Source organism: Apium graveolens, chromosome 11, assembly GCF_009905375.1.
Source record: "Apium graveolens cultivar Ventura chromosome 11, ASM990537v1, whole genome shotgun sequence".
NCBI classification, from domain to species: Eukaryota; Viridiplantae; Streptophyta; class Magnoliopsida; order Apiales; family Apiaceae; genus Apium; species Apium graveolens.
Window position 1 is genome coordinate 178,017,222 of NC_133657.1, and position 17,054 is coordinate 178,034,275.

Genomic DNA, 17,054 nt, shown 5'->3' on the forward strand with positions numbered 1-17,054 from the left:
AGAAGAAATAACAAATTATGATCAAGTCATCAAGACATCAACCTCTGACAATGCTCAAGTTGATTTGGGAAAGATGATAATTGCTAACAAGAAGAAGTTGTTGTAACGTCCCCAAATCCGGGGTCAGAGGATTTGGTCGTCACTATGAAACCTCAATCCAGATCAACCTATTTAATCAATAAATAAATGCCAGCAGAAGATATTTATCATTTATGACCCCAAACTAATCCAACATCTTTTAAGGTTACAGATTTAGAAAGAAGATATCCAAATTCCACCAATAATTTTTTTTCACTTTCTTTTAAAACTCTTTTCAACAATTCTCAATCTCAAAACTAAACCCGCTAGTATAACTTCGAAATGAAGTATACTAGGCCCAACTATCAAATACACAACTATAATATAATATAATATAAATAACTTTATACAATAAAACTTACACTAGTCCTGCAAATCCTGGACCAACCACCTTCCAAAAGCTTCTTCTTTGTTTCCTCGAATTACGCGGCTAAACAGCGCAAGTTAATCCTCACTGGAGGTTAAATTTGAAAATAGGCAAGTATGAGTGAAAGAAATGCTCAGCAAGATCATTATAGAAAATATATGGTTGTTTTGATGTAAAACCGACATCTGCAATAACGCTGATCAATTTACAATCATAATTGCTGAAACAGAAAATTTAATAAGGAATAAGATAATTGTTTCTCACTGTATTCCAAACTCTTTTTAATATTTTCGAGAGAAATGCTTCAGCAATACTCTGAATCTTGACAAGAATAAAACTCATAAAACTAGTGTTTAAAGAAATATCGTAAACAACAATAACATGAAATAACGATTTTAGAATGAATCATAAACTTTATTCAAAACCGAACTTTTGATATTAATACTCATTTTGTTGTCATATCAAATTATATATCAACACGAACTTTGATGCTCACAACATCCCATACTAAAGTTAACACCAATCATATGCACTAATACCACCTTTAATATTTAACAACAAACTAAATATCCACATCAAGCGGAAACTGAATCAAAACTGCATTTCACCTTTAATCTAAAACAGAAACAGTTGATAAATTATTTATTCTATGATTATCAAAACAATTTAGAAACAACATTTTAGATTGGAACCAATTATGTACTATACTGTTCCTGATGATCAGTCACAAAACACCACCGGTATCCCGTAGCTATACCGTAAATATAGGTACTACACGTATTTCGCAGCCATACAGTACCTATAGGGTGCCAAGAAAGGCATATATTCGCCTTGCAAGATATTACACTTCCGTTTAATAGCTTGCGTTGGACCGGTGCCTCGGCCTCTTACGCAACCAGTAACCATCCAATCTCAAAACATTTTATTGAAAAGAAGCCGAATCAATCGACACCCTTAATAATTTTATTCCCCCATTCACTTGGGCATGAATACTTGCAATAAAATCATTTTATCAAAACCCAAACCATTTATAAATCCATTCATTTGCTCAATAAATCACTTAGTTATTCTGAACATTGAATAACAGAAGAGTATATGCATAATAACATTTAATTCAGCGATATGTAAAACATTTACCTATTCTGAACTGAGAGTAGGGAAAGAAATACTTGCATAATGGGATTCAAAATAAATATCACTTGAACAATAAGTGATGATAGAAATACTTGTCTTTGGGTTTTTAGCAGTTAGTCACACTCGCAATAAAACAATCCCTCATTCTGACATCTCATGGCATCAATGTCTTACCTTTCGACAATTCACTGATGTGCTGCTCCTGCGATTGCTAGAAGTCGGATATCCAATACCATTCTATTTCATTCTTTTCAATGTCTAGTCCCAATCAACTCGACGATCTGTATCACTATTGAATCTCAGGTATTGAAACTGATATCAAATTGAAGAGCTTGAAAAGAGCTTTAATTCGACTATTTACATATCAAAAACCGATTCCTGAAAGCCTCCAGAATCATTGATCGAAGTTCTTGCACAAAATCTTACTCCAAAAACTTTGTTCTTAGTTTTCTTATTTACTGAAAATTTAATAAAAGAATCATAAAATAATAAAATCTGCTGCTATTTATACTTTTACAGAAATTAATACTCCAAAATAAACTAAGGGTGTTTTTATTCCCATAATTAAAATAATTAGGCTTAAAAATAATTATTACGTGGGAAAATTTTAAATATGATAAAATACAAAATGTATATCAAAATTTCCCACGAATTGTGAATAACTCAAAAATACGAAAATACGAAGGTATTTGAAATACAAAAAATTTCTAAAAATAAAAATGTGAATTTTGTGGGCTTTGACTTCCCGGTGGGGTCCTCGGTCCGTTGATTTTCGAAAAACCTGAAAGGAATCCTAAATTGACAAAAAATACCTGAAATCATATAAAACACATTCTAATGCACATAAAATGAAATAAAATGAGAAAATCGATAAAGACTGCAAATAAAAATGTGTCTAAATTACGGATCGATTCATATAAATGCATCTTAAAGACATAAAAAGTATCCTATTGGATCATATCGGATCCGAAAATAGATTACTTAGTCACTAAGTAACTATAAAGACGATACAATTTAATACCAAAATTGGATATTTATCAAAAAAGGGCTTCGTATAAAACACTTTATACGAAAATAACGTATTTATTCCGCTTTTCGAGAATACGGGTTTTGTTGATCTATTAAAACAATTGTCATATCGAAAATTGTACGCCGGGACGCGTACGGGTCAAACCGTAATCCAGATTGAAAAAGTTAAAACACGAAAAATGTTGAGAATATCCAGATTAGGTTAGGAAGGAGATTTTCGATAGAGTTTCGTGTTTTAAAAACGCAAAAACGGTTGAGGTTGGACGATTCCCGGTTTTATAAAATGGTTTTATAAATACTCGAAAAATAATTAATAAATCCATAAATCCTTATAAAATCATATAACAATCCAAAATTACCAGAAAAATATCATAATTATCTATATTTTATTCTGGACATATAAAAATTAGTATACTCCAAGAATATCACATATAAACATCCAAAACATCACTCCAATTACCAGATAATTTACCAAAATTCACATAAAATCACATAAACAACTTCAAATAATAATAATAATAATATTTGAAAATATGGGATATTACAGTTGTTATGGAAGAAAGCTACTCCGGTGGAACTAAAGTCCAATCTTATGATTAATCAACTTGAAATATTTGGGTTGAGAGCCAAGCAAGCTAGAGATAAAGCTCGATTGGGTTCTAATGAAGAGAAGACACAAACAGGAGTAGAAGTCACTCTAAGAGATCCTTTCATGTTGACAGAAAAACCATATGAACAAATCAAACAAAAGCACCTTGACAAAGTGCTATCTGCTCAAATTATGATGGATGCTCATGATAAAGATGATATAAAAGAGAAATTGATCTTATTTCTCAATGATGGAAGAACTTACAGACTAGCAGATATTGATGTACTAAAGAAGTCTGTTAGAGAGCTTCAACATATCCATTATCTTCTGGAAGTAAAATTTGATATAACAAGAAGATGGTTAGATTATATTCTGAAAGCTATAAGAGATCTTCACTGAATCTCTGGTAAAAAAGGTTCTGAATACACTCCAATGATTACTGAAGATGATGAAAGGGAAATTCCTATGAGGAAGAACTCTGCTAAAGTGGAAGTTATTCTGAAAGGAAAGTGCTTATGTTATAATGAAGACTCTTCACATCCTAGAGTTATCAGACTTGGTGATGGACTTAAAGAACATTAATTCAAGCTCTCAGAACAACTATTTATCAAATTGGTGACAGTAAAGATGAAGAACTGATGCAGGTCAAAGCACTGTTAGTTGAAGTTCTGAGAAAAGCTGAAGATAAGCTGGTAAAAGACTTTACAAGAAATCACTTTGGATTCAGATTAATCCAGTGATATTGGTAAAGCTACAAGGACTGTAAGTTATAGTTAGTTGTCTAATTAAACTCTCATTGCATTTATACTTAAATGTTTTTGACATCATCAAATCTATTAACTTGTATATTTTTCATAATTTAAAAGTTAGGGGAGATTGTTAGATATATTTGAGATGTCATGTCTAATCTGATTGGTGTTTAGTTTTCAGAACTTAATAACAGGATTTATCAGGACATACTGAAATCAAAATTTACTGAAGTCAGAACTTAATATCAGAACTTAAGGCGTCAGAAGATATATATCTGGACTTAAGTGCGGGAAGACTTCATATAAGGAATGTGCCTAATTTACAGGAGAAGATCTGGACTAAAATAAAAGAAGATATGAATGAAGAGTTAGAGGACTAGAAAACTTGTAGTATATATCTGATTGATATATTTTAGGAGACATAATTATATTCCATATCAATTAGAAGATATCTTGTAATTATGTACTATATAAACACATCTTAGTGTTTATACTATATGTGTTATCATTCACGAGAAAGATTATACATTGTAACCTAGCAGCTCTTAGTGATATTGTTCATCACTGAGAGAGAACAACAATTCTATTATAACAAAGTTGATTCGAATATACTTGATCTTTGTTATATACTTGTGTTGCAATCGATTTGATTATATAAAAACTATATTCAACCCCCTTTTATAGTGTTGTTTGACCTAACACCTTATTATCCATGAATTCCATCAGCCAATAAGGCCTCAAATGCAGTCTATTTCCCGTGAAGGGAATTGTAAGAGTTCTTGGAAGTGCATTTTTGGCTCTATCACTCCTTAGATCTTCTATCTTCTTTAGAACTAACTTCCTTGTAGTTACGTTGAAACCAAAGTTCTTTTTGAATGATGAGAAGATCTTAATCAGTACAGAGCAGCTTTCTTGAAAAATCATGTGAAGTGGCCGATGTGATTTCTCTCCCTCCCTTGTACTTGAATACCAGCCTTTCACGACAATGTCTGTGAGCATCAATCCCTCTTACTTCTTCCAATTCATCCAAGTAGATGTTCAAATATGAAAACTCCATGATATCACAGATATACAAAATATCTTCCTTATTGGTTATGGGTTGAGACTTGGTTAGGGTCTTGGATCTAAGAGTCACACGCTTCACTTTCTTGGTTGCTCTAATCTTTGTCTTCTTTGTCTTGTTGAAGATAGCTAAGTTGAATTCAGGAATTGGCATACTTTCCCAGTCTATTGGCTCAACCTTGGGAATAATAGGCTTACTATGAAAATTCTTAGTTGGATCCACCTTGAATTCCTCATGCACCACTGAGGGCATGGATGTTTGAGTTGAAGTTGTAGACTGTTTGGGAATGTAGTCTTCCATTTCCTCATCACTGATGTCCAATTTTCTTTTTAGAATGAATCTTGTATCTAAATTTTCTTTTATGTGGAGGTTCATTTTGCATTTGTTGATCTTGAGCTTCAGTAATCACATGTGGTTTTTTAGAAATCTTAGTTGTAGATTTGACAGCTTGAAGTTTGGCTAAGTTATCAGCTTGCTCCTTTTTTTGTTTGAGCTTCTTAGCACCTAAGGCAGCCTGCTTCTTGTTCCTTTTTTACTTCAAAATCAGATTAGCTTTTGGAGATTTGATGCATGAGGTTTGGCCTTTTTCCAAGCTACCTAGACTTATTTCATTCATAGAGATTTGTTTGACTTGAGAATGGTGAATGAAAAGTCGTCTGGTTCCTATAGCTGACCAAATTTCTTCTGACTGTCATGATCAATCTTCTTCTATTTTTCATCTAACTCCTTCTCAGCTGCTGCTACATCAATCTTTGTCAGTTTGTCATTTGATTCCAGTTTTCTTGCTGCTAGATTGATGAGATCAATGCTATACATAGCTGATGGCTTAGTAAAAACAATTGTTGGCACAATTACTTTAGCTGACTTGAATGTTGAGCTATTTCTCCCCCTCGCTTGATAAACCTTTCTCCCCCTTTTTGTTAGCATCAACTTGTCGAGAAGAAGGGAGTTGAACAGCCACCAACTATTGGAACAGAGCAGTCTGAGATTCCTGATTAGCAAGTGTTTTGGCCATTGACTTCTCCATATTAGACAACCTAGAGTCCATGGCCTCAACTTTTTTATTCAAATCAGCTTCTTTCCTCAATTTCTGAGCTATCTCAGTCATGGTGGTTGCAGGAAGTCTAGCATCCAACCTTGCTATAAAATCCTGTTTGACATCCGAAATTTCTTGCTTCATTTCATCCACACTGTGACTGTGTTGGAGAGCTTGAATCTTGTGCAGCTGTAGAGATTCAAGATGTGCTGTAAGTAACATTTTAGTGCTGGCACTTGTGGATGCTTGAATGGTTGATTGGGTGTCATGAATATGCTTGAATAATGTGGATTGGAGATGTGAGTATGAACACTCTTTGGTTAGCATCCAGGATGGAATGTTTGTATCTGCCCCTATGCTCAAGCTGTCATCCTCATCATCCCCACCATCATCCCCAAAAGAGCCTTCAGCTAGTTCAAACTCACTGCCAGTTGTAGATGGCATATGCAGTGATTACATCCTTGGCCCTTTGCATTGATTCAGTTGTGTGCACGAAGTTCAGTATCTTTTCTGTAGCCACATTGTCCTATTCAGCTAGAACTTGATAGTCTGACACTATAATGAGTAAATGCCTCAGCTTCAAAAGAGACAGAGTCTAAAATAACTTGATATTCTTGCTGGATTAGTTATCTCTTATCAGCTTCATTGACATCCATTAACTCACTTATAATGGACTCTTCCCATTCAGATGTACATGTCTTTCTCTCAATTTCTCTCTATTTTTGCATCAAGGGCTCCCCTTAGCTTCCACCCTCACACCCTCACCTTCACCATCTAAGGTGGGACTCCTCACACTCTCTTTTACCAGGCTGGAAGAAATAGCCTGTATGATTTCTCTCTTTTCCTCTCCTTTTTCTGGGAGCAACCCAGCCTCTCACTCACTTCACTCCTCGCCCTCAGTTCCTAAGAGCGATCGTACTACTACTACGTCATCTACACTTGTGACAATTATTGGGATTTGATGCTGTGTAGAGAGTACCGCCGGATGAGGAACATCCATCGGGATAGTAGTTAGGCTAGCCAACTGGATGACTGCTGTTAGACACATCCGTCGGGATATAATCACTAACCGATGGATGAACAATATCCGTCGAGATAGAAGAAATGAATGAGTTTGGAGTGGAGACTATTGTTACATCTGTGGTGATTGATTTGGGATTTTGCACAGATGTTTCAGTAGACTCAGAAAGAATTGGCAATTAGGCAACAAATCATCCAAAAGATGATGCCTCACTTGCTTGGATTTTTGTCTTCTCCAATAGAGTTAAAGATGGAGAATTTGGAAGTGATGTATGAATCATGTCTACATCCAGTGAGTATGTGGGTGAATTTGGTGTTTCAGGTACTTCAATTATTAATGATTTTGGTTGTGACTCTATATTTATTGGAGCCACATCAAGCTGACTTTGAGATGGTTCCGTGACTGAGTCCTTAGCTCCAGTTTGCACTGTGTGTGTTCCCTGTGCATCCCCATGGATTTTAGATCTTTTCTTTCTAATATAGGTTTGAGGTGAACTGGTGTCCCTTGCCCTCTTGACCCGTGCTCCTGGTTAGGAGCTTGCTTCAATAGTGACATCCTTTTTGGAAGATGAAACTAGAGTTGTGCTAATTTTTTATTAATCACCACAGTTTGTTGGGAAATTATGGTGTGGCAAGGCTTGGGTGAACTCACCTTTCCAAGCTTATCCTTAGGGTTTCTTTAATTTTCACCCTCTCCCTCACTCAACTCACTGCCCTGCACACTCCCCTCTTTAGGTTTGGTAGATTTTGTAACTGGTTTCTTTTGAGAGAAACCAGAGGGGGCTTTCTTTGTTTTGGATTTTGATGATTTTGATCTGGTAGCTTGGATAGGCATCTGTTGGGAGACATGATTTTTACTACTGGTGCCATTGTTAAAGTAGAGAAATTTGCAGAGAGAGAGTATTTGCTTTGGAGAAGAAGAGAGTTAGAGCAATTGATTTGAGAATGATAAAAGAATAGAATCGAAATGATTTTTGCTTTTATACTATCTCAGAATGAAATTGTCAAAAGTAATAAAGTAAAATAAAGTAACCAATCAAAATAGCCCAAAATAGCCGTTTAAAATAAATAAACTGTCAAAATTCTGTCAATTATCCGTCATGTTATACTTACAGACTGTGAGTATACTCTCTCTCTCTCTCTCTCTCTGCAAATACTCTCTCCCTCTCTCTCTATCTGCAAAGCCAAGAGTAAAAATCATGTCTCATTCTGGATTCATCTATGAAAAGAACAACTTCGTAGCTCTTGTGAACAAGGAAATTCCACAATCTGAAGACTTTAACAAAATGATGGATTTTGTAAAAAATTGCAAACTCTATTATGCTAAGCTGGAATCACCCACAATCTACTGTGAAGTTATGGAAGAGATGTGGATAACTGTTGTGTACCAGTCTTCACACAAAACCATAACTTTCGCTCTTAAAGGTAAGCAGTTCTGCATTAATAGTGACATTATCAAAGCATGCTTTAAAATTCCAGATAACACTACTACTGTTCCACACACAAATGCTAATTTAGTTACCATGCTTAATTCTATTGGTTATGCTCTCTCTACCTCTAAGTTAAGTGAGATTAGGAGGCTAGGTCTTAGAAAATAGTGGAGTTATTTGTGTGATGTAGTTACCAAAGTGATTTCTTGCGAAGTGAGTAATTTTGATTCTGTTAAAATTGTTATGCTTAACATGCTTTATATGTTAGTTACTGATAAGTACTTTAATTTTAGTGACATGATCATGTTTGAGTTAGGTTATAAATTAGGGGAAACTAATAAGGGAGGTAAAAGTGTCTATTATGCTAAATTCTTTACGATGTTTGATAACCATCTTATTGAGAATATTACCATTGAGAACCCAACCAACAAACTGAATTGTTGGGTTCAAGAGAGGAGAATTATTGCAGATCTCAACAGAGCATGTCACCACAAAGAGGTGTCCCTCTTCTACTTTTCAATCATGGAGGACCCTCAGGTAAGTGAGGTAAGCACCACGGTCACCACTCTTCCATCCTTACAAATTTCTTTGCCTTCAAGTGTAGCTCTGGCATCTGTGTCAATGACCCAACAGATGCCTACCCAAGCTACCAAAATAACAACTTCAAAATCCAAAGAATAGAAAGCCCCATCTGGTTTCTCTCAAAAGAAATAGTTGTAAAATCTACCAAACCTAAAGAGGGGAGTGTGCAGGGTACTAAGTTGGGTGAGGAACAGGGTGAAAATCAAAGAAACCCTAAGGATAAGGTTAGAGAGGTTAGTACACTTAAGCCTTGCCACACCACAGTTTCCCAACTAAACTGTGGTGATTAATAAGGAAATTAGCACAACTCTAGTTTCATCCTCCCAAAAAGATGTCACTATTGAAACAAGCTCCCAACCAATAGCAAAGGACAAGAGGGCAAGGGACACAAGTTTACCTCAAACCTATGCCAGAAAAAAAGATCTAAAATCCTTGGGGATGCACAGGGAATACACACAGTGCAAACTGGAGATAAAGACTCAGTCACTGCACCATCTCAAAGTCAGCTTTATGTGGCTCCAATAAATGTGGAGTCATAGCCAAAATCATTAATAATTGGAGCACGTGAAACACCAAATTCACCCAAGCACTCACTGGATGTTGAGATAATTCCTACATCACTTCCAAATTCTCCATCCTTAACTCTATTGGAGAAGCCAAAAATCGAAGCAAGTGAGCATCATCTTTTGGATGATTTGTTGCCTAATTGCCAATTCTTTCTGAGTCTACTGAAACATCTGTGCAAAATCTCAAATCAATCACCACAGATCCAACAATAGTCTCCACTCCAAACTCATTCATTCCTTCTATCTCGACGGATATTGTATCCCGACTGATGTTCCTAACAGCAGTCATCCGTCAGCTAGCCTAACTACTATCCCGATGGATGTTCCTCATCCGTCGGTACTCTCTGCACAACTTCAAATCCCAACAATTGTCACAAGTGCAAATGACCTAGTAGTATTACAATCACTCTTAGGACTGAGGACAGGGAGTGAATTGAGTGAGAGGCTGGGTTGCTCCCAGGAAAAAGGAGAGGAAAAGAGAGAAAACATGCAGGCTATTTCTTCCAGCCTGGCAAAAGAGAGTGAGAGGAGTCCAACCTTAAATGGTGAAGGTGAGGGTGTGAGGGTGGGAAGCCAAGGGGAGCCCCTGATGCAAAAATATAGAGAAATTGAGAGAAAAGCAGGTATATCTGAATGGGAAGAGCCCATTGTAAGTGAGTTAATGGATTTCAATGAAGCTGACAAGAGACAACTAATTCATCAAGAATATCAAGTTCTTTTAGACTCTGTCTCTTTTGAAGCTGAGGCATTTACTCACCCCGTGTCATCATATCAAGTTCTAGCTGAACAGGACAATGTGGCTACAAAAAAGATGCTTAACTTGGTGCACACAACTGAATCAATGCAAAGGGCCAATGATGCAATCACTGCTATACCATCTATAACTGGCAGTGAGTTTGAACTGGTTGAAGACTCTTTTGGGGATGATGGTGGGGATGATGAGGATGACAGCATGAGCATAGGGGGAGATCCAGAAATTCCTTCCTGGATGCTAACCAAAGAGTGTTCATATTCACATCTCCAATCCACAAACTTATTCATGACACCCTATCAGCCATTCAAGCATCCACAAGTACCAACACTAAAAAGTTACTTACAACACATCATGAAGCTCTACAACTGCACAAGATTTAAGCTCTCCAACAGAGTCAAAGTGTGGATGAAATATAGCAAGAAATTTCTGATGTCAAACATGATTGTATAGCAAGGTTGGATTCTAGACTTCCTGGAACCACTATGACTGAGATAGCTCAGAAATTGAGGAAAGAAGTTGATTTAAATAGAAAAGTTGAGGCCATGGACTCTAGGTTTTCTAATGTGGAGAAGTTAATGGCCAAAATACTTGCTAATCAGGAAGCTCAGACTGATCTGCTCCAACAGTTGGTAGCTGCTCAACTCCCTTCTTCTCAATAACTTGATACTAACAAAAACGGGGAGAAAGGTTCATCAAGTGAGGGGGAGAAACAACTCAACATTCAAGTCAGCAAAGTAATTATGCCAGCAATTGGTTTTACTAACCCACCATCTATGGATAGCATTGATCACATCAATCTAGCAGCAACAAATTGATGTAGCGGCAGCTGGGAAGGAGCTAGATGAAAAATGGAAGAAGATTGATGAAGACATTAAGAAGAAATTTGTTCAGCTACAGAAACCAGACAAGACTTTTCATCACCATTCTCAAGTCAAACAAATCTTTGTGAATAAAATAAGTCTAGGTAGCTTGGAAAAAGGCCAAACCTCATGCATTAAATCTCCAAAAGTTAATCTGATTTTGAAGCCAAAAAGGAACTATTCAAAGTTCTCAGACAAAAATCCTATGGATCTTATGATTGAGACACCTAGGCCAGATGAAAAGAAGTTGTTGGCTAGGTCAATTGCATTTTACAAAGATCCATTTGATTCAGCTCAAAAGAAGAGAATTACCAAAATCTATAAGAATGGAAAAGAGATCTGTGTGGTGGCTGGACACCCCATGTTTTTAGAAGCTAAGAAGGAAGAAAAAGAAAGGATCAAGCAAGAAAAGAAGCAGGTTGCCTTAGATGCTAAGAAGCTCAAAAAAAGAAGGAGTAAGCTGCTATCTTGGCTAAACATCAAGCTGTCAAATCTACAACTGAGAGTTCTGAAAAACCACCTGTGATTACTGAAGCTCAAGATCAACAAATGCAAAATGAACCTCCAGATAAAAGAAAATTCAGATACAAGCTTCTTTCAAAAAGAAAATTAGACTTCAGTGATGAGAAAATGAAAGACTACATTCCCAAACAGTCTACAACTTCAACTCAAACATCCATGCCCTCTGTGATGCATGAGGAATTCAAGGTGGATCTAACTAAGAATTTTCATGGTGAGCCTATTATTCCCAAGAATGAGCCAATAGACTGGGAAAGTATGACAATTCCTGAATTCAACTTAGCTATCTTCAACAAGCCAAAGGAGACAAAGATTAGAGCAACCAACAAAGTGAAGCCCGTGACTCTTAGATCCAAGACCCTAACCAAGTCTCAACCCATAACCAATAAGGAAGATATTTTGTATATCTGTGATATCAAGGTGTTTTCAGATTTGAGCCTCTACTTGGATGAATTAGAAGAAGTAAGAGGGATTGATGCTCACAGACATCTTCCTGAAAGGATGGTATTCAAGTACAAGGGAAGGAAAGAAATCACATGGCCACTTCACAAGATTCTTCAAGAAAGCCAATCTGTTCTGATTAAGATCTTCTCATCCTTCAAGAAAAACTTTGGGTCTACATTGTTATGTGGGAGGTCATGGGTTCAATTCTCGTGTAGTGCAAAAATTTCAAAATATCCCAACTTAACCCTCAAATACCACTTCCACCTCACCACATATGTGTCCCACTGAGGTCAGTTGTTGTGGAACCCACATATAGGACTACATGTGTGAGTTCAGTAATATGGAAACATGTATATGAGTAGTTAAAATCCATCATGTGGGACGTCAGTAATGTGGAACCCAGAACTCCCATGTCAATAGTTAAAATCCATTATGTGGGGTTCATCAGTAACACATCAGCAGAATTTTAATTTTTTAAAATAAAAATAAATATTTATATTTATATTATGGCTTGGCAACAATTTTTCAGGCCTATGCTAACATAATTAAAATATGTTGTAATAGGGTAGATTAATATAATGCTATGACAACATCATCTATGACAACATCACGTAATAATGTTGTATAAGGCCGTTATATGCAAGAAGTATATATAAATGGACTCTATAACCCGTTGAAATAGTTTGGCATTCACCATGCTAGATGGGATAGAGTATTGCGTAAAATATGTAAACACATAAGGATGAGTTACACAAGGACTGTGATATATATACAAGACTACAACATGCTAGAGGCAGTGGGTAAAATGTATTAAAATATCAAAAATGGACCAAGGAAAATAGCACTAATGTTCGACCAAATGTGTAAAATTGAATGCATCAATGTCTTATTTTTAAAAGTCCTTTTAAAGATAGGTTCAAAAGTGGGTCAATAATTTTATAACATAATATTTAACTAGTTGAGGTGCAATTCTTAAATAATGTAAGCAAAAGAAGATGAGTAAGGAACTTGAGCTTTAGATTCAGCCGATGATAACTCAAGTGGTAGAATTCTTTTGAACTTGTTTCCAATCAAGTTCAAATGGCCAAGTTTGATAGATTATTGTTAAAGAAAATCAATAAATCCATAACTCTCTACCTTAATATAAAAATACAACTTAAATTTAATAATCCAAAATCTATAACTCTCAAACTTAACGACTTAATTTTAGAAAAAACCCAAAATGAAAATATAACGACCATTTAATTTTTGTAATCCAAAATCCAACAATTCCCTTGGAACCAACAATGTATCTTATAAATATAATACTAATGAAAATTTGACTAACTTCAAGTAATTTCATATAATTGAACTATGACCCTAAAAAACTTTAACGATAACCAATATAAATTCACACCAGATCGACATGTATCACTAAAAATAATCATTACAACTATAGTTATCACGAAAACTCTATTTAATCTAATTAAAACACATGTAAGAGCCACAACCTTAAAAATGCAAAATGGATATTAGAAAAATAAGATAACACTAACTAACATATTGCAATTTTAACCAAATAGGCACATAAAGAAGAAAATTCAGTAAAACTCAAATAGTTCTAAAATCGAATCAAACTTGAATAAAACACACATGTATCAACCGATACTATTATTTTTACTTCAGTGATTATAAACAATAACATATCACTTATTTCAAGAATTTGACCACTAAAATAAATTTCATTATGAAAATTGACATGCAACACTTAAATATATCTATTGAACTCATAATTTAACAATAATCATCAAATAATTACCCAATCAGGTCACCAACACAATAAAACCAGGTTGCCACCACATTGTGAAAGCGACTGAATTTCGCTGATGCCTCCATTCGCGGTTTTCACTTCAGATTTTCCACCTCATACACATTTAACCCTTCCACCACAAACCCTAATGGTTGATTTAGAGCTAGAAAATTCAAACATATGTTCTTTTTTGGTGTCTAAAATATATACACATATATATATTTATATATTTAGTCTATACAAGCATCTCACAAAATCTATTCAAATTGGTTTTATAAAAGTGGGAATTTCATTTTTATTAGAGAGATTAGAAGATAAAGTAAAGAAAAGGGGGTGGGTGTTTATTAAAGATATATTTGGTTACTTGTCTATATGATATAATAAATAGTGATTCTTAGAATTAAAGACTGATAAATAAGAATAGTTTGAATGTCATATAAAAAACTCATTTCTACGCATGTAAAGTATGACTTCTTTTGATAAAGAGGCGTGGTTAGAAATCAGATACCCAACACCAGCACTCATACATTGTTTAAGATTGAGACAATTGAGCTATTAACATTGGTCATTGCTTTAGATTATTTTTAGTATACATGAATTACTTCATTAAAATCATATAAATGGGTTACAAAAAAAATTGCTTCAAGCTCTGCTTAAGATTTAAACAATCTATAGAACATCAGTGTTAGAAATTATGCTTAGTATTTTAAATTTCATATTATCAAAATAATGGGTCAACTTATGTAAAGTTTGTTGGGATAATATTTTTTATTAGTTATTTGAATGTAGCAAGATTTTGGAAAGAAGTTATGTATTTTATTAGGATATTGGTTGTTATAAAAAGACACCTTAAATGAATAAAATATCACTTTTTAAATATCAAATACATATCTTTCTCAGGTTCAAATATAAATCTTATTTTTAAGGGACCTATTTATTTAAAATACATCCTATCCAAAAAACTACAATCACACAACTATAACCACAATCAAAACCTATATATACACAAACAACCATAACCAATATGTCATAACACAAAAACATCACAAATCATGTCTATTGAAAACAAAATGAATGATCTTTATAAATTTATTCCAAATGTGTTTGGTGGAAATACCTATCATGTCTGGGCGGGACATGTTGAAGTGTATATGAAAGCACAAGATCTAAGAACACATAAAGTACAAAAAGAATTGAAGACTAAGAAGCCCAAGACCATATCATGTCTATTTGCAGCTGTTTTACAAAAAATCTACACCAGTATCATGTCTCTAAACTCACCAAAAGAGATAAGAGAATATCTTAAAAAGGAATATGAAGGAGATGAAAAAATCAATGACATCAAGGTCCTTAATTTAATTAGGGAATTCGAGTTATAAAAAATTGAAGATAGTGAAATGATCAAGGACTACTCTCAGAGACTTCTTTGTATTTCTTATAAGGTAAAACTTCTTAAAACTGAATTTTCAGAATCAAAAATTGTCCAAAAATTTCTTGTGACAATGCCGGAAAGATATGAAGCAGTTATTACTACACTAGAAAATACCAAAGGGATTTTAACAATATCTTTGGTAGAAATTTTAAATGCATTGTAGGCACAAGAGCCACGGAAGATGATGACAAATGAAAAATTTATGGAAGGGACTTTTAAAGCAAGGATTGATAATTCGGGAGGAGTTAATAATGGCAAAAAATTTCCATTGTGCGCATACTGCAAAAAGACTAATCATCCTCAAATTAGGTGTTGGTGGAGGGCTTACTTCAAGTGCAATAAATGTGAACATATGGAGAGGATTTGCAAATCTCACGAGCATGATAAGGCAAAAGAGGCTACGATCCTCGAAGATGAAGAATTTTTTTTTTGTTTTAGTGGAAATTTAAGATACCAAGATAAGGAGGAATGTTAGAAATTATGCTTAGTATTTAAAATTTCATATTATCTAAATAATGGGTCAACTTATGCCAAGTTTTCAAGGATAATATTTGTTATTAGTTATTTGAATATAGAAAGATTTTAGAAAGAAGTTATGTATTTTCATTATGGTTTTGATTGTTAAAAAAAGACATCTGAAATGAATAAAAGATCAACTTTTCAAATTTCAAATACATATCATTCTCACGTTTAATAAAATTTAGGGTGGTATCATAGCCTTATTTTTAAGGGACATATTTGTTTCAAATACGCCCTAGCCAAAAATCTACAATCACGCAACTATAACCACAATCAAAACCTATATATAAACAAACTACCATATATATCCTAACACAAAAACATCATAAATCATGTCTATTGAAAACAAAATCAACGATCTTTATAAATTTGTTCACAATGTATTTCGTGGAAATACCTATCATTTCTGGGGGAACGTGTTGAAGCATTTATGAAAGCACTAGATCTTTGCGATGTAGTAGAAAAAGAAATTGACAATACCCTGCCTGAAAATCCCACCAGTGCAACACGTAAAGTACAAAGAGAATTGAAGACTAAGAAGCCCAAGACAAGACTATGTCTATTTCCAACTGTTTTACCAAACATCTACACTAGTATGATGTCTCTAAAATCACCAAAAAAGATATGAGAGTATCTTAAAAAGGAATATGAAGTAGATGAAAAAATCAATGACATCAAGTTCCTTAATTTAATTAGGGAATTCGAGTTATAAAAATATAGTGAAATGATCAAGGACTACTCTGAGAGACTTCTTTGTATTTCTTATAAGGTCAGTCTTCTTAGAACCGAATTTCAGAATAAAAAATTTTCCAAAAATTTCTTGTGACAATGCCAGAAAGATATGAAGCAGTTATTAGTACACTAGAAAATACCAAAGGGCTTTCAACAAAATCTTTGGTAGACATTTTTAATGCATTGCAGGCACAAGAGCGACGGAGGATGATGACAAATGAAAAATTGGTGGAAGGGACTTTTAAAGCAAGGACTAATAATTTGGGAGGAGTTAATAAAGGCAACAAATTTCCAGTGTACGCATACTGCAAAAAACCTCTTCACCTAGAGCTAATCTACCTCAACAAAAGAAATGGACTAGA